Source organism: Lissotriton helveticus, chromosome 4_1, assembly GCF_964261635.1.
Source record: "Lissotriton helveticus chromosome 4_1, aLisHel1.1, whole genome shotgun sequence".
NCBI classification, from domain to species: Eukaryota; Metazoa; Chordata; class Amphibia; order Caudata; family Salamandridae; genus Lissotriton; species Lissotriton helveticus.
In genome coordinates this window covers 2,103,275,083-2,103,294,867 of record NC_136063.1, presented here as the reverse complement: position 1 = coordinate 2,103,294,867, position 19,785 = coordinate 2,103,275,083, and positions in this window count along the sequence as shown.

The window sequence follows — 19,785 nt, the reverse complement described above, 5'->3', positions numbered from 1 at the left end:
GCAAAAATTAATTTAAAGCCCTATCAACACCACCATTAAAGAAGCTAGAAATTACAACATAAAAGAAAATAAATAACCTTCGAAGCGGCGCGCCTGACTTTAAAATGGCGGCCGCTTAAGACATCTCGACTACCTTCCATAGGAATGGATAGGTATATATACACTGCTTAAAAATACTACAAAATGGCAATCAGCCGGAGGCAGGTACAATAGAAAAATGACTAACCAACTAATAGAGAGAGAGAAAGGAGCCCATTTCCAATTCCTAAATAAAAGATGGAAAGTGAAAGAGGACAAACACTATGAAGTGAAAGAGAGAAGGTATTCAGCCTTTAGAAATTCGACCAAAACGGCGGACATCTTGGAAAGTCCACTTCGATCACCAGAAGTTCATAACTAAGAACAGCTAATCAAGTACACTGATATGAGCAAGTTCTAGTGGAACATAGAACTTACAACTACTAAAGATAACTCCTATTGCTTTAATTATTAATAGAAGTTAGATAATTTACATTATTATTCAAAGATAAGAGAATTTTAGTATTCTACAACGTATCCATCTTTTCTCAAGATGGATGACAATCACCTGGAACGGATAGGCAAGAACGCCTACAACATATTATACCCTTCTTATCTCTCCAAAAATGCAGCCAAAAAATTTAAGCATAACCTCTTAAGAAGAAACCCTGACACTTTGATTGCCGACACTTCTTTTTGTCTGGTTAAAGGGGTCATCCTAAAAGATATGATTTTCTTCACCAGAAGAAGAGCAAAATGGCGAATTACCTTTACAAACCTGCTATACATTAAAACCACTACCAACATCCCACATGGAACAAAATTCATGACCAAGGCTTCACATAAACTCAAAGCGGACATTTGCTTAACTATCTTTAAGAATGGTATAATATTGATCCAAGGCAAGAATGACGACCTAGAAAAGCTCGACAACATCTTCGATATTCTAAAGAGAAATGTGGAGAATTTGAACTCACTCCAACACCAGAGTAGATCAGATCACAACCTCGTCCTACCGGACACTCCCTCCACAAGCAGCACAATAACCAGAGACCACCAGGAACAGGATCAAGCCACACCTAGAAAAGACGCAAGACATGTTCAACAACAGAATCAGACAACGGACAACTCCGTCTCATCTAACAATAACCCTATAAGTAATAGCCCAATCAACCTCGACCAGGAACAAAGAGACACTTGGCTGGTACAAGTCCAGAATACACCAACGGACAACTCAAGTTCAGCCGACACCAACTCTATAAACGTCACTCCAACCAGAGAAGAACAGGAAATTGTACAAACCAACGGCCCAACGAATATCCTTCCGGATCCAGTCCCTCAATCTAAAGCCATGGACGAAATGGAAAACTCATCAATCGAGGTCAATTCAAAGAGAACACAAATCTTAACTAATAACAGTTATAACTATGGCTCAACAAAACATGATAGAAAGAATAACCCCAAAACCAATGAGAAAGATAATAATCGACTGAAGGGATACATCAAAAAACCAAAGAGACAGTGCTCCAAACAGAAACACAGGAACAGAAATATTGAAATTGGAAAACTACGGAAGATTATTCTTAATATGGCACCCAAGGTCATGAGAATTATCCAGGAGACCCAAACACAAATCAGCACTATAGCAGAGGTTATCCAAAACTCGAAGATAGGGATAGAAAAACTCTATGATATTTCAATGAACACGCAGAAGGAAATAAAACTCATCAGAGAATCAATAAATACATCTATAAAGGAAAACAACATGAGATCTCTACCTTTAACAGACAGACAAAACAGACCAGATAGGAATAACAACATACTAACAGAAGAAGAGATAACAGCACTACTCCAGGAATACGAAACTTTAGACCCAATGAGAACACAGGAAATCAAAAGAGTAACGATAGACACTAACAGAACAGCTACGAGAAAGGAAAGGAAGTTAAACCTCAACAATCTTCAACAAATCCAAATAACCACGGAACCGGTAAACATAACCTCAACCAGAGCGGAGAAATCTCTAAAATGTCTGTTAATCAACTGTCGATCGGCGGCGAAACATGCTTCAGACATAGCAGACATCATCATAAAACAAGAAATAGACTTAACAATCCTGACTGAAACATGGCTATCTGAATCCTCATCGCCAATACTAGACCTTCTGGTACCACCGCACTACAACATTTTGAGATTAGATAGACAGATAAAAACAGGAGGAGGTATTGCATGTATACATAGATCGACCCTAGAAGTTGGCCAATTTCAATCCGACCCCCTTGAATCATGTGAATACCTAGGGCTTAACATTAGAGCGACAAATAATCTGATCTGCAATCTACATGCCATATATCACCCTCCAGGAAACAATATGAACTTCATTGACCAACTGATGGAGATCATCACTGCTAACATCAACTCTGACACTAATAATATATTCTTAGGCGACTTCAACCTTCGTTGGAATGACAACAACGACAAACAGGTCAACGCCCTTAAAGAATTTTTTAAATGATCTGAATCTATCCCAAGCATGTCTTCAACCTACTCACTCAAAAGGAGCCACACTGGATTGGATTATCTCGAAGAATAAGAACATCGAAATCCTCTCCATTGAACAGTGCGACTGGTCAGATCATCACGCTATAACCTTCCGAATACCTTCACGGGAGAAATAAAAAAAAAATCAACCTACAAAAATGGAAAGATGGATTAGAGACACTAGGGATTCCAATATGGAGGTGCTATCGGAAAGTCTCAAGAGAAACTTAAACCCACCTGAAAACTTGAAAGATGTGAACGATCTAACGAACCACTATTACACCACAGTAACGGAAATAGTCAATGCCACCATACCACTCAAATTAAAAAGAGTGACAGAAAAGAATAAAAATCCATGGTTCAACGGAATACTGAATGAAGAAAGACGCAATCTGAGAAGAGCAGAAAGAAATTGGAGACAACACCCCTCCTCCACTACACTGAAAGTTCTTAGAAAAATTAGAAAGGAATACAACAAGAAGATCATCAACACAAAAAAGGAATTCATCAGAACAGAATTGGACAACGCCAAAAACAGACCTCGTAAATTATTCGAAATCATAAAACAACAATCCAACAAGTTGACAAAATCTGTCCAAGAGATCACTAAAACTCAACTAAGTTGTGATGAATTTTCTACCTTCTTCATTAACAAAGCCAATAAGCTGGAAGAACTTAAGAACGCTGCAGATAACATTGAAGATAACACGCCACCAACACTGTCTGACCGGAACCATGCAAACAAATCGACTAAAAATAAAGCACACTGGAACACCTTCAAATTATTAGATCATAAGGAGCTGGCTATCACACTTGCGACCACAAAACCCAATAACCATTATAATGACCCAATACCATCGAAATGCTTAAAAGAGATCAACCACTCTATGATCCCAATATGGACAGAGATCATAAACGCATCACTATCTCAGGGATGCCTGCCTGAAAGCTTGAAGACGGGACAAGTAGTCCCGATCATCAAAAAACCCACAGCGGACCCAACAGATCCAAATAACTATCGCCCAGTGACCAACATCCCTTTTCTTGCTAAACTCAGAGAAATGTGTACAAAATCAATTGAGTAAACACATCGACAACTTCGCTTTGCTAGATGACTGCCAATCTGGATTCAGAGCAAACCATAGCACTGAAACGGCAATCCTACATATTGTCGATGATGCCCTTCAAGCTCTAGATCGCAACCAATCCTGTCTATTCATCCTCCTAGACTTGTCAGCTGCATTTGACACGGTTAACCACGAAAAATTATTGATCAGACTTCACGACAGGATGGGAATCACTGGCACAGTACTGAAATGGTTCGAATCATTTTTAATGAACAGAACTCAGAGATTCTTAGTAAATCAAGCACTATCTCCATCTTCTCCCAATACAATCGGAGTATAAGAAAAAGAAAAGTGTAGAGAAGATTGTTGATCAGGCTTTTGAAGTTAAGAAAAAATTATTTATTTTAATAATCAATAGAATTAGGACACTTAACAAGACAATTGATGTTTTCAAATCAAACAGTAGATGGAAAAGAGTAATTAATCGGACTAATTTTTGTAAAGATTTTTCAGGAGAATGGATGCACAGTTCAAGTTGTGAGCCATTTTTTAATGAGGAGAGTTACTTCCAGGAGAATGATTTAGTGCATGCAGTTGACACCAGTGGTCGAGCATATGAGGTGAAAGACGGTTGTCCGATTGAAAAAGAGAAACTTGTGCCTAGAGAACCAGAAGAGGTGTTAACTGATGAAGTTGTAGGGAGACGTACTAAGGGTCCAGTGTACACTTGGAAGTGTAGTAGTATTTGTAGTGTGCGACAGGAATCAATTGATTTGTTTTGTAATTTCTTACGTACATATAGTAAGAAAAGTCTAAAACAGAAAATGAAGATGTTGCAAGACTTAGATCCTTGCAGAGTGAGAGAAAACACAGGTTTGCAAGGGCATTCACTGGCTTGTCTTTCTAGAAAAGTCTGTCAGAGTGTTTTTCATCATTTTAGGATGTTAGCAGTGCATCATAACAAAATGAGGAAATTAGTGAGAAGGTTGTATTATGCAAAAAGTCCAGCACTTAAGCTTAATTTGTCCCAATACAATCGGAGTACCACAAGGATCCACCTTATCTCCGTCACTGTTTAACTTATACATCGAACCTCTCACAGAAATTCTACGGAACTCGAAAATAGCCTTTCACATGTATGCAGATGACAAGCAACTTTACATCAAGATTGCTAGATTGGAAGATATAACCACAATGAACGACGCCCTCAAAATATCACTAAAATGGTTAACTCACAATCATCTCAAGCTCAACGCCGACAAAACAGAATTCTTACTCATTACACCACAAAAAAAACATCCCTTAGTGAAAGAATGGTGTAAATTGATTACTGCATTAAATTGCATCCCAACTCTAGTAGACTCTGCGAAATCTCTCGGAATCACATTGGATGAGAACCTGGTTATGAAAACACATATCAAATCCATGGCAAAAAACGCCCGCTTCCATTTGAACTATCTAAGGAAGATGAAATCCTTTTTAACGGAGACAGACTGTCTCTAGGATAGAATATGGATGCACTACACTTGCCGGCCTTCCAAAAATCTCAACAGCTCCACTAAAAGCTTGCCTCAATTCAGCAGCAAGGCTTATTACAGGATCTAGGAAATGTGATCATATCTCGCCTCACCTGAAGGCCTTAAACTGGCTACCGTACGAAGCTAGAGTACAGATGAAAATGGCATGTATCACTCATAAAGCGATTCATCACAACACTCCTAAATATCTAGCCCACAAAATAGAAATATCAGGAAGAAACAGACTTGTCAGGAGTGCCAATTATCTACTCTTGAAACCTCCTATCTTTAAAAAGAAAGAAACTTATGAGAGAACTTTCTCAGGTGTAGCTCCCAGGATATGGAACGCCCTTCCGGCAAATATCAGAAAAATAACAAACACGATAACATTCAAGAAGGAAATCAAGAACCATCTTATGAGCAAGTTCCTTCCATAACAAGACAAACTCTACAGAAGACGTGCCGCTGATTATGACATTATACCCTATATGGAAGCAGGATGTGACTGACTGATCCGCAAAGAAATATCACCTCAGCTCATTGTAACTTAAAGTTCAATTAAGTCCATCCAGTTAGCATTTTCCATTTACAGACTTGGACGATCCTATTGTTTTATGTATTATATATATTGTAACCCAGACCATATGATGTTAAGCGCTCTGATACCCACGGGTCTTGTTCGCGCTATAGAAAACTGTAAAATTAATAAATAAATAAATAAATATGTTCAAGACTGTAGTGGGAGAGAGGCCTTTCCTGGGGAGCATAGGTGGTGAGGCCTGTGTCTAAGAGTGCAGTGGACTAGGCTTCATGAAGCCTATCCCCCACTGCACTCTTAGACACAGGCCTCACCTCCTCTGCAACCCTGGACAATCTTCACCTCATCTGCAACAGTGAATAGACCTCAACTGATCTGCATCCTTAGACAGGCCTGAGCTTATTTACACTCCTGGACATGCGTGACCTCATCTGCACCCAGTTACCATCAATTATACCCAATACATTGAGGCCTGTCCAGAGGACACAGATGAGGTAAGGCTTGTCCAAAAGGTCAGAGGAGGTCAGTCCTCTCCACTGTACTCATGGAGACTGAATGCTTGTTCATAGGACCTGCGCTTTGTGTCTAAAATGTTATCTAAAAAACGATTTTGGTGCAAATCAATTACTTTTAGATTTTTGAGAAGGAATAAATAGTGTCTGCATGATTAAATAAATATATTTCAACCTTTCACAATAATGTCACCTGTGTTACCTCAGATTAGGAAGTAGATTGTGCAGATGAGGTGAGGCATGTCCAGAGGGACAGAGGAGGTGAGGTCTGTGTTCAAGACTGTAGTGGGAGAGAGGCCTTTCCTGGGGAGCATAGGTGGTGAGGCCTGTGTCTAAGAGTGCAGTGGAGTAGGCTTCATGAAGCCTATCCCCCACTGCACTCTTAGACACAGGCCTCACCTTCTTTGTACCCCTGGACAGACCTCTCTTCCACTACACTCTTCAATACAGGCCTCACCTCCTCTGCACCCCTAGACAATCCTCACCTCATCTGAAACCCTGAATAGACTTCAACTAATCTGCATCCTTAGACAGGCCTCAGCTTATTTACACCCTTAGACATGCGTCATCTCATCTGCACCCAGTTACCATCAATTATACTCAATACATTGAGGCCTGTCCAGAGGACACAGATGAGGTAAGGCTTGTCCAAGGGTCAGAGGAGGTCAGTCCTCTCCACTGTACTCATGGACACTGAATGCTTGTACATAGGACCTGCAGTGTGTGTCTAAAATGTTATTTAAAAAACGATTTTGGGCAAATCAATGACTTTTAGATTTTTGAGAAGGAATAAATAGTGTCTGCATGATTAAATAAATATATTTCAACCTTTCACAATGATGTCACCTGTGTTATGTCAGATTAGGAAGTAGATTGTGCAGATGAGGTGAGGCATGTCCAGAGGTACAGAGGAGGTGAGGCCTATGTTCAAGACTGTAGTGGGAGAGAGGCCTTTCCTGGGAAGCATAGGTGGTGAAGCCTGTGTGTAAGAGTGCAGTGGACTAGACTTCATGAAGCCTATCCCCCACTGCACTCTTAGACACAGGTCTCACCTTCTTTGTACCCGTGGACAGACTTCTCTTCCACTACACTCTTCAATACAGGCCTCACCTCTTCTGCACCCCTGGACAATCCTCACCTGATCTGTAACCCTGAATAGACCGTTTGCTTTTTGTCATTGCTTTGTTGTTTGGTAATAGTGGTCTATAATGTGCTATTTTTTTCTTTACCACAGATTGAAATCAAGATTTCAAGAGTAAGGAAATATGCCCTCAAGGCAGAGGAGAAGGAAAGATGATAAGCGGAAAAAATCAAAAACAGCAACGGAATTACAGCACTCCTCTACAACAAATACTTCAAAAAACAGGAAAAAAGCTCCTGGTAAGACAACTAAGTCTTTCTTACGGAACATATGTAGATCAAAACAAAATGTTGGACAGAATGTAGAAAAAGAGAAGGAGAGAGCAAATTTGAAAAGGAAGGAGAGGCCCTCAAAAAATGTTACTACTGGAGCAGGAGAGAATAATATGTATAGGAATAGAAGGCAGAATCAGTTTAGAGACATTTGTAAACGAATGTTTCGCAATAGGGTGGTTTTAAATTTGTTAAAAAACATTAGGAAAGGTAAACAGAGAGCTGCTTTTTATAAGAAAAAGAAAAGTGTAGAGAAGATTGTTTATCAGGCTTTTGAAGTTAAGAAAAAATTATTTATTTTAATAATCAATAGAACTAGGACACTTAACAAGACAATTGATGTTTTCAAATCAAACAGTAGATGGAAAAGAGTAATTAATCGGACTAATTTTTGTAAAGATTTTTCAGGAGAATGGATGCACAGTTCAAGTTGTGAGTCATTTTTTAATGAGGAGAGTTACTTCCAGGAGAATGATTTAGTGCATGCAGTTGACACCAGTGGTCGAGCATATGAGGTGAAAGACGGTTGTCCGATTGAAAAAGAGAAACTTGTGCCTAGAGAACCAGAAGAGGTGTTAACTGATGAAGTTGTAGGGAGACGTACTAAGGGTCCAGTGTACACTTGGAAGTGTAGTAGTATTTGTAGTGTGCGACAGGAATCAATTGATTTGTTTTGTAATTTCCTACGTACATATAGTAAGAAAAGTCTAAAACAGAAAATGAAGATGTTGCAAGACTTAGATCCTTGCAGAGTGAGAGAAAACACAGGTTTGCAAGGGCATTCACTGGCTTGTCTTTCTAGAAAAGTCTGTCAGTGTGTTTTTCATCATTTTAGGATGTTAGCAGTGCATCATAACAAAATGAGGAAATTAGTGAGAAGGTTGTATTATGCAAAAAGTCCAGCACTTAAGCTTAAACAATTAAACAGTGCTCTTTTGCATGGAACTGAATTAGATGTGAAGATTTGTGAAGAAATTGAGATTTGTTATTTTGGTGAAAAAGAGGACAGTGTAGAAATTGACACAGAAATTCAAGGTAATGTGGAAGACAGTGTACAGATTTCAAGTACAGAAAAGTTTGACCAGGAAATTACCAGGTTTAAGGTGAAATCAAGTGAAAGGCCGAATTTTACTTGTGTGTGTTGTCGACGAACTCATTATAAGCATCAAACTAGATTAGTTGATTTATACGTAAAAAGTGAAAAGATAAATAATTATGAGTGGAAGGATTTTGCAACTTATTTGTGGGTGGAGAATTGTTTTGATTTGAGTTCTAATCAGCGTATTTGTAAATATTGTTATGATAAATTAAATCAAAACAGAATGCCTGTTAGAGCTGTTCATAATAATCTGGAGTTGGTAGACATTCCTCCTGAATTGATGGATTTAAATACATATGAGTCTATTTTGATTCAATGTGTCCATCCTTTTCAGGCTATTGTTTGCATGGAGCCTAAGATAGGGAAATTGCCTCCTTCCGATTTACAGAGAGGATTAAAGAGAAGAGTTGTTTATTTGCCTCTAGATTTCAAGAAAAATATTGATACCATTGGTGTAGAGAAAGTGGAAGAGGAACCTCTGGTTATTCTAGTTAATGGGGTTCCGACAAAGAGTAAGAAAATCTGGCAAGATTTAGTGGATGTTAGGAAAGTCAAAAAGGCAACGTTGTATTTGGTCAAAAACAATGAGTACTATAAACATGTATGTGTTGAAGCAGAGGAAACAGCTGCAGATGAAGACAGTGATTGTTCAGCTGGCCAAATTGAAAAAGTTGATGTGTTTAGAAGTGAAGAAATATATGAACATTATACTGTTCATCCTTTGCATTCCAAAGAAGTGATGGGGAATGCAATTGACTTGTTTCAAATGAAAGCAGCAAAAGGAAGTCCCATTAGTGTATGGGAAGAAAGTTTGGAAGCTCGTTTTCCACATTTATTTCCAACAGGTCGAGGTGGACATGGTGGATATGACGATCGACCACTTCAAATTTCTGCATCGGAATATCGAACTGTAAGATTATATGCTGAAGATCCAAGGTTTCGTCAATGCATTCCCTATTTGTTTCATCTACTGTATGAAAGTGACTTGTCTGGGCTTTCTTATGCAGTAAACCATATACTGAAAAGTGGAGCACATCTGCAAAATGTTTCGGCGAGGGACTTTATGGAGAAAGTGAATCTGCAAGATATTATTTTCGAATCTCATCTAAATCAATCTCATGGCATGTCAGCGTGGTACAAATGAGTATTGGTACCGTCGTCATGGGGAATTGAAATGTATGCTAAGAAACTTAGGAACTCCTACATGGTTCCTCACTCTTAGCTGTGCCGAGTAAGCATGGGACGACTTACTTCAATTTCTACGAGAGGCAAATGCAAATATACAAAATATAGAATTCAAAACTGCTGGAGAACTGTGTTCTTTGGATCAAGTGAATTTATGCAGATATTTCAATCATAGATTTGAAGCTATGATGTCTTTTATTACCAACAAAAAAAATCCTCCCCTTGGAGAGGTTTTGGATTTCTTTTGGAGAAAGGAGTATCAAGCGAGAGGTGCTCCTCACATACATATGTTGTTGTGGATTAAAGATGCACCCAAATTTGGAACAGATTCGGATGAGACAGTGATGAGGTTCATTGAAGAGTATTCAACATGTGCTGTGCCGAAAACTACCGAAGAAAACAGTTTAAGGCAACAAGTTTTACGCTTTCAATCCCATCGTTGTGGAAAGTACTGTCGTCGAAAATTCAGAAACAAGGACAAGTTCTACACAAAATGTCGTCTCGGGTTTCCACGACCAGTGATTTCTAAAGGAAGAGTAAATAATTTGATATCTTCTCTGCGACATACTGTGACGAGGAAATCACCAAAAAATACATACAATTTAAAAAGAAACGAAGAGTCCAAGTACATCAACGACTACAACCCAGTGATTTTGTCCATGTGGAATGCTAACATGGATATTCAGTTCGTTGCTGACAACTCTATTGCTGTGGCTCGATATGTGACGTCTTACATCACAAAAAAAGAAAAGACAGAACTGAAGGAAATGTGGGAGGATATTTCACATGAAAAGAGTCTAAGCAAGAAATTATACAGTTACAGTCTGAAGATGTTGTCACATCGAGAAATTGGAGCATATGAATGTTCTGATCGATTGTCATCAGCAAGTCTATGTGCCAAATCTAGAACCATCATTTGGGTGAGTTTAAGTTTAAGTTTAAGTTTAAGTTTAAAATTACTTATAAAGCGCACATACACCTGCGGTTTCTTGGCGCTACAACTGATAAGATCCGGGGCTAAGAGACAAGGGAAGCTATTGGGAATTTAGTCAAAGGCCTTAGTGAACAGGTAAGCCTTGAGGTGTTTACGAAATTGCGAGTACAGAGTGAAGGAACGGAGTTCAAGGGGGAGGGAATTCCACAGGATCGGGGCAAGGGTAGCAAATTTCTAGCCTCCCCACTTCTTTCTCCGATAGCGAGGGATGGTGAGGAGGGACTGAGAGGAAGAGCGTAGTTCCCTGGTGGGAACATAGGGGGTAATCTCAGAAGAGATGAATGCGGGTGCCAAGCCCAGTCGAGCCAAGAAAGTGATGGAGGCGAGCTTGAATTGAACCCGAGCTCGCACAGGGAGCCAGTGTAGAGATTTCAAGAGGGGGGAGGAATGGTGAAATTTCGGAAGATTGAAGACCAGGCGGGCCGCCTGGTTTTGTATCTGCTGCAAACACCGTAGACTATATGCAGGAATACCTGCATATAGGGCGTTGCCGTAATCCAGGCGGGACACCACCATGGCCAAGATGATAAGTTTGAGAGCAGAGAAGGTAAAGAAACGGGACACCCTGCGAATAGTGCGCAATGAAAGGAAAGAAGAAGATACCACGGAACTGACCTGGGAATGAAGGGTGAGTTGAGAGTTAAGTTTTATGCCAAGGGTTTTAACAGAGGTAGTGGGTACAGGAGAGGGGCCCAGTACAGGGGGCCAGAAAAGAGAAGACCAGGGGCTGGATGAACCACCCGTCAACACCAACTCGGTCTTATCGGGGTTGAGTTTCAGGTGATTGTGGTTCATCCAGTCCCGGATGTGAAGCATAATAGTTTGGAAGTTAAGAACAGAAGAGGGGGAAGAGGACAGGTTGAAGACAAGCTGGAGGTCATCCGCATAATTAAATACGGCGACCTCCATTTGTTGAAGAGAAAAAATAAGAGGGGCAACATAAAGATTAAACAGGAGGGGGGAAAGGGAGGAACCCTGGGGAACCCCGCACTGGACTTTCCGGATGTCCGCTGTAAAGTCACCAAGGCGAACGGCCTGGGTGCGGTCACTCAGGAAGGAGGATAACCAGACCAGAGCAGTGCCCCCGATCCCCGCCGCCTCGACACGGGAAAGTAAGATGGTATGATCCACCGTGTCAAAGGCGGCTGAGAGGTCGAGGAGCACAAGGGCCTGGCACTGGTTGGTATCCATACCCTCCCTGAGGTTGTCCAAGACCGAGATGACAACGGACTCCGTAGAGTGTGCGGGGCGGAAACCGGCCTGGCGGGGAGCAAGAGCTCCATGCATCTCCACAAAGGAGCTCAGAGCGCAGGTGACATGGCGCTCGAGCACCTTTGCTAAAAATGGCAAAAGGGAGATGGGGCGGAAATTGGCAGGGACAGAGGGGTCTGCCCCAGGTTTTTTAAGAATTGGCACAATAACCGCAGACTTCAAGGGGTTGGGTACTACACCTTGGGCCAGGGAGCTGTTGAGGAGATGAAGGGGGGGATCTGGGCAAGTAACAAAAATATGACGAAGGATGTGAGCAGGACAGGGGTCAAGTGGAGAGCCAGATTTGACCAAGGGTACTATGGAAGTAAAAGCTTCCTTAGATATGAGAAGGAAAGTAGTGAGTTTTCCCTTGGGAGGGGGACGTTGAGGATCGACAAAGGAGGGAGAAGGGGGCGGGATATTGGCTTTGATGGTAACGATTTTGTGAATAAAGTAGTTATTGAGGGATTGAGTCTAGGTCTTGCTGCAACACGAAACCGAGTTTTGAAATCTGTACAAGAAATAGAGTATTTGGCGGAGAAAGAACCAGAAAGTACAGATATTTTGAAGACAAACATGTTGGATACATACTATCCAAATAGAAGTCCTTACCTTGAGAACGCTTGTCTCTATGAAGTTCTGCAAAGATATATTTATAAGAGGAACATCAGAGAAGATATCAATAATGGAATATATGCTGTCATTGGGTGTGAAGGATGTCTAGTGAAGCAGAGAAAAGGCCATTTGATTAATCATCGAAAAATGAGTTGCGAAAATCCAGAGAAAAGGGAATTTATTTTTTTTTTTCTTTTTTCGAAAACCTTTATTGTACAGAAAGAGCTCACAAATACGGGCCTACAACCCACCGGGCTGGCCACCACAGAGCCGAATGTCAGGAGCAATGCACAGAGTATCACAATATACAAAGGCAAGAAACAGGAGAAATAATAAGCATCTTAGAGCGATCACAGGAGATAAGAATTAGAAAGGTAGTTTTCTTATTTTTAAAGGACGGGTTAGGGAGTACAGGAGTAGGCGGGCCGGGAGACAAACCAAAGGGGCGGGGCCGCGGCGGGCAGCAATACAATGATCATAAAAAACACAGGAAAAACAAATACGAAATAGGCAAACCAATAAGCACCGGTCAAAAACAACAGACATGAGGAAAGGCCATCGCACACATCGTCCAATGCCCGCCCACCGCAGCCACCACTTGTCCCACCGAACAGCAAAAAAGGGCCCAAATCCAAGAACAATACGAAACGGACCCCCAATAAAAGAAAAGAACCCCGCATAAGGGGGGGGGGGAAAGGAAGGGGGAAGAAGGAAAGGAAGGGACTCTTATCCAAACACCCGCCCCCGGGCGACGAAACAGGAAAACAATAACCCGGTACAAAATAGACATTGAAAATACAGAAAACACACCCAGCAAATCAGAATCATCGTGATACCGGAAAAATACCCCAGAAAGACACCAGGGGGACAGACGACGAGACAGAGCCCCGAAAGAAGGGATACACAAGGGCCATAGAACCAAAAAGGGAGAAGAAAGGAGGAAAAAGATCCCCCAAAAACAGCAACAGACCCCCCCACCCACCCCACAAGCCCACCCTACACCCCTGCAGAAGGCTACGGCCAACCCCCCAGCAGCGTGCCTGTCGCCCTAAATAGAACCCGAAATATAGGAGAAAGAAACAAGGTAGAAACAAAGGCAAAAAAGAAGGGCCAAGGAAAGGAAGGAACATCACACACGGGAGAGGGCAAAAAACAGGATAATCTGCAACCATCCCACCACCTGTGAAAAGGGGAGAGGCAGAGCCCACGGGAAGTTAAACGACATCCGGATAAGTTTCAGGAGTCCCACGAAGTTACGCAACATCACAACAGCACATGTCGGTCATAGATCAAAAACAAGACTACCGCATATAATAAGTCATTTCAGCCCTGTCCGCTTTTGTCCAAGGTTGTAATCATCCAAACAAACAAAGTCCAAACGACGAGGGACACAGGGTTCAGGAGGAAATCCAGCGGCAGTCCTGAGGAGAAACGTGAAAGAAAATACGGAGAGTATAAAAAAGTCACGGTACAATCTTCGCACCGCAGGCACAGGTCTGTGGACAAGTCCAACGAGGCAAGCCCAGCTGGGTCGGCACAGGCGCCCCGGCCGGGGAGCCGACGCGATGAGAAACAGAAAGGATCATCGAGGCCTGGACAGGATGCAAACGGACCGCAGACCAGCGGCCGAGGCAACAAAGCAGGACGACAAAGGGCGTCGGAGAGTCTCCAATTCAAGGATGCGGTCTTCGCCGGAGGCACAGAGACCAGGAGCACACCAGCCGTACCCTGCAACAAGGGAGCAAAATCCAACGATGGGGGCCCGCATAAATCAAAAAGTGGGTCCGCCTCCACAGGGGAAACAGGCACAGCCACGGAAGTCCGCCAGGAGTATAGTGCGTCCAGGACAACTTGAAGTGCAGGAAACCCTTCACAAGATCCGACATCCGGGTCGTGTGGCGGGCCCCCAGTGCTCGCCCAGGCCCGGCAGAGACTCCCAGGGTCGGCCGCCATCTTAGGAGCCCAGCAAGCCCTCGGTCGTCGGGGGCCCCGGCCGGAGCAACACCAAAGCAAAAGGAGGTCAGCCGAATTGCGGCGGGGCGCCCCAAGGCAGGAAGGAGACCCACCAGAAGAAGGATGTTCGGCGGCCCCCTTGTGCCGCCGGCCCCGTTCTCCGAGCCCGGGCGGTAAATCCAAAATCCAAAATGGCCGGGCCGGGGAACAAAGGGGGGACCAAGCCGGATAAATGAGGAGGCTCTCCCGCAGGAGGCAGCGCCCGCACCCCTAGGCCCGGGCCAGTCGGGTCCGCCAACGGGCACAGCCGGCCTATTCGCACATCAGCCCCCGCAACCAGATCCACAGCGCCAGCAAGGGCCGACCATCGCGCTCCGTCACGTCCCGTCGCTGCCGGGAGGTCCAGGCCAGTCCGCCCCGAAGGCTCCGAGCGGGACCACCGCACAGGATCGACAGCACCCAGGATCACCGGAGCAACGGGTAAGTGTCCGCAAAGTGCCCGCGGTACCGAAACACCGCAAGAAGGGCTTCCCGGGGGCAGGAGAAATGCAGGATAATCGAAGAAAACAGGTGGTTGAACGGAGCCGAGCTAAAACGCGGCCATCTCGGTCGCGAGCTACAAAAAAGGGAATTTTACTATTTAGCTCTTTTGCAACTCTTTAAGCCATGGCGTACAGAAGAGGAACTACTTGGAGATTTTCTCTGTTACGAAGATTCTTTTAATGCAACCAAGGATACCATCGAATGTCCTGTTTTTCCAAATTATCTGCAAATGTTGAACGAAGAAATAGAGCAAGAAGCCACAATTGCTGTAGAGATTGCTAGAGACAGTTCTCAAAACAGTCAGAGTTCTGCTTCATTGAGTCAGGATCCACTTGGAGGACCAATTATTCAAAATGAAGCTGCCACTGCCATGGATGAGGTGGAAAGAGCTATGGAACAAGCTCAAGATGATGTAGTTAACTTAGAAGATTTGGTGAAACAACTAAACCTTGAGCAGAAACAGATATATGACTAAGTCACAGAACAGATTGAACATGGATTCAGTCATGAGAAAAAAAGAGTGCTCATGTACATCATTTAAGCCTATCCGACTGTACGTGAGTGGAGAAGCGGGAACTGGAAAAAAATTTCTGATTAAAGCAATTGCAACTTATCTGCAGAAAAGGACTGAATCACCGCTGTCTTGTGTTGTTACCTCTCCAACTGGGCTGGCAGCTCATAACATTAACCCTTTGCACGCTGATGACGGAACCGCTCCGTCATCAGCTGCGGGTGCGCTGTGCTGATGACGGAGCGGTTCCGTCATGGCCCGCTCGCCGCTCATGCGCGGCGCGAATTCCGCGCCTGCGCTGAGCGTTCTATTGAGCGGGGCGGGCCATGACAGAACCGCTCCGTCATGAGCACAGGTCAACTGAGGCTGGTGACGGAGCGGTTCCGTCACCAGCATGCGGCCGCCGCCCCGCCCCCTTAGCACTGCGGCGGAATAGCCGCCGCAGTGAAGGGGTTAAAGGGATTACTTTACATCGTTTACTGATGCTACCAGTGGAGCATAATAACAAATTGCAATACCACAAGCTATCTGGAGATGCGTGATCCGAAGTTTCCAGAGTCCTGAAGAAAATGAAACTTCTTATCATTGATGAAGTAAGCATGGTCTCAAATCTAATGCTTGCTTTTGTGCATTTGAGAATGCAAGAAATTCTTAGAACAGAGTATGATGTGTTATTTGGAGGGAAACACATTATTGTTTTTGGAGATCTACTGCAGTTGACTCCAGTGAAAGGACAACCAGTGTTTAAAATGGTCACGCATGAAGATACCAGGAAGTGCCTAGGAAGCATTGGAAACGTTAATATATGGTTAAATTTCAAATATGCAGAACTACTCCAAAATATGCGACAGGCAAAGGATGAAGATTATAAAAATATTCTACAAGATGTAAGAATCGGAAAAGTAAGTCAGCATGGGAAAGAAGCTTTACATGCATGATTAATTTCAAATTTGTACCCAAATGAAAACATTCTTCCAGAGAATATTTTTAAGAAAATTAACGAGAAGAAATCTGGGATATGTTTGATGCCCACTCTGAAAGAATGTTCCATCTTCAACAACCAAATGTTAAAGTTGGAAAATGAAGAGATTGTGAAACTGGAAGCTATAGATAAAATAGAGCATATGGGAGCAACAATTATTTTGTCAGAAAATTTGAAATCAAAATTGGATTCATTAGAGAAGACTATATCCAAAACTGCTGGTTTTGAAAAGACTCTGAATGTGTGTTTAAATTGTCGTATCATTTTGAGAAGGAATTTAAATGTTGAAAGAGGTCTGGTAAATGGAGCCATGGGTCATGTTGTTGATTTTGTAAATTACAAAAATAGAGATGGAATTGAAATTTTAAAAATTAAATTTGATGGCATTGACGAAATAGAACAAATTTGTCGTTGTTCTGCTAGATTTTTGCTTGTGAAAGACTTATATGTTCGCCGAAAACATTTTCCTGTTTGTTTGGCATATGCGGTGACAATTCATAAATCTCAAGGTTTAAGTGTAGATAGTGCTTTGGTGAACATTGGAAGTTCTGTGTTTAAAGAGGGTATGGCATATGTGGCATTATCACGAGTCAGAACTTTATCAGGATTGTACTTGATTGAGTGTGATGAAACAGAGATTTGTGCAGATCTAGATTGTCTTAAAGAATACAACAGGTTAAGAAGAGAGTATGCTCCACATTTGCCTCAATATCCTCTGTTTGAAAAACGTGTGGTAGGCCGAAAAAGAAGAAATGAGAATAAATGCAGTGAGGTAGTAGCAAAAAGACAAAAAGTAGATGAAACTGTAATTGTAAGCAGAAGGAAAAAGGATTCTGTTGAAGATGTTGTTGGATTTCAGTTTGAAAACAGTTCTGGTGTCAACTGCTATGCTAATGTAGTGGTTAATGTTGTTTTTTTTCTTCAAAATTTACAAGAACAGATTGTTGAAAATCGGGATGAAACATTCTGCTGTTTATTGAATTCTGTGTTTGAGAAATGTAGCAGTGATAGAGCAAACATAGAAAATGTGTTTCAGAAATTCGAAATCTTCTAGACATGTTCTGGTCAAAATCAATTTTCACAGAATATTCAGCAGGATTGTCAGGAATTTTTAATGTATATGTTTGATGTATTGGAAGATGAAGGTGTAGATATAAAAAATCTTTTTAGCCTTTCTTATCAATGGCAGCATGACTGCGACAACTGTAGTTTATCAAGTAGTACTACAATAGACACTGAAAGATTTATATATTTGACTTTACCAGACTGCAAATCAGTGTCTTTTAATAATCTAGTTAAAGCAGCTGATCACAATATGGTGTGTAGCCAATGTAAGTCTGCAATGCTGTCCACATTATTTATACAAAATGATGGTCAGTATGTCATTTTAATGTTCCAAAGATGTAGACCTGATGGAAGTAAATTGACAACTTCTATTAAAAATTTCGTGGCTTCTCAGTTATCAATTTCAGGAAGAACTTTTGCAACTGTAGCTATTATTTATCATGACGGTCCTTCAACAACATCAGGGCATTACACATGATATTTAAAATGTCGTAAAGGTTGGACCCACTATAATGACACTCATTTGACTTTCAAACAACGTTTGCCTTTTGACTTAAAAAATTCATACCTAGTGTTTTTAGAACCAAAATTTAAGTAAAGGTAATTGCCCTATGAAGACGGGAGCAGTTAATAAAAGTTAGTTTGCTGTTTAAAATTATATTGTGAGTAACAGTGATGAAGATAATATAAAAATTATAGTTCTCATAAAGGTATAGTAAGTGGATCGCATAGTAAGTGATATCAGTATTATATGAAATGTTCAACATGAGAGAGCCAGAGATGGAATTATGAATATTTAAATATTGTGAAAATGTTGTTTGAGCCTTTCTTTCAGAACGTCGGGAAAACGGTAATTTTAGAGTTTGTTTAAACTAATTTGGAAATATACTGATACATCTGACACTATTTGGCCTTAAGGAAAGGTGAAGGAATGAGGAAAGAGTCATGACTGAACAGACGGAGTATATGAAAACATTCAAACATATTTCAGATGTTCTTGGAGCTTTTTTCTAGAGAGTCGATGAAATGGAATTTTTAGAGAACAGCAGAGTACCTTCCAACGTAAAGAACCTTCATGATGTACTATTTGGCCTAAAGGAAAAGTAAGTGAGTCAAAGATTAGTGTAGATATGTGATTTGTAAGTTTATATGTTTTTTTAAACACAATCTTTTTGATTGTGTTTTTTTTTCCCGCTGTCATATGATGAATAGTTTGAACTCACTGTTTTTAGTGAAATTCAATATGTTCTGAGAACAGCAAAAATAAACTATCTAACATGTTGCATAAATTATTCTACAGTTTGTATTGTGTAATTTATATTGTATTCCCATTGTCTCACACTCACTTTCCTTTTTCCTCTCTTTCAGCTCTCTTTACTCACTCACACTGCCTTTCTCTCACTCTGTTTCACACCCATTCATTTACTGCACTTCTTTCACAACCCCTCATTTCCATTTCAAGTGTCTGCATCCCCTCTCTCCCTTGCATCACTTTTCAGCTTTCAGTCTCTCTGTTTTACTTCCCTTTTCCGTCTTTTCCTCTTTTACTCTTTTAGTAATTCCTCTTTACTCACTCACCAGTATTGTTGCACTTTATCACTATAACTAACCCACTCTCCCTCTGCTTCACTTACTCTCAGTTATCTTCCATTCCTCATTCTTCTAAATGCATCCTTAATTAGACTCCTTTCCCTCTCAGTCATTATCTTTTTACTTACTCCTGTTTCCGGATTTAGTTTTGCTAACTCACATTCGTTTAGTATCTTTCTTACCTTCAGTTCATTTCTCTCTTCTTCTCTTCCTCTCTGTCAGTGAATCTATATGCCTTACTCTTAGTAATTTGCTCTCCTTCTATTTCTTTTTCCCTCTTTTTGTCCTTCTACCTTACTTTATTTCCCTTTCTGTGTCCTTCACTCTTACTTTATTTCTTAATACACTGTTATGATTTTTAACCTCTTCATTTGTATCTTTTATTTTAAAA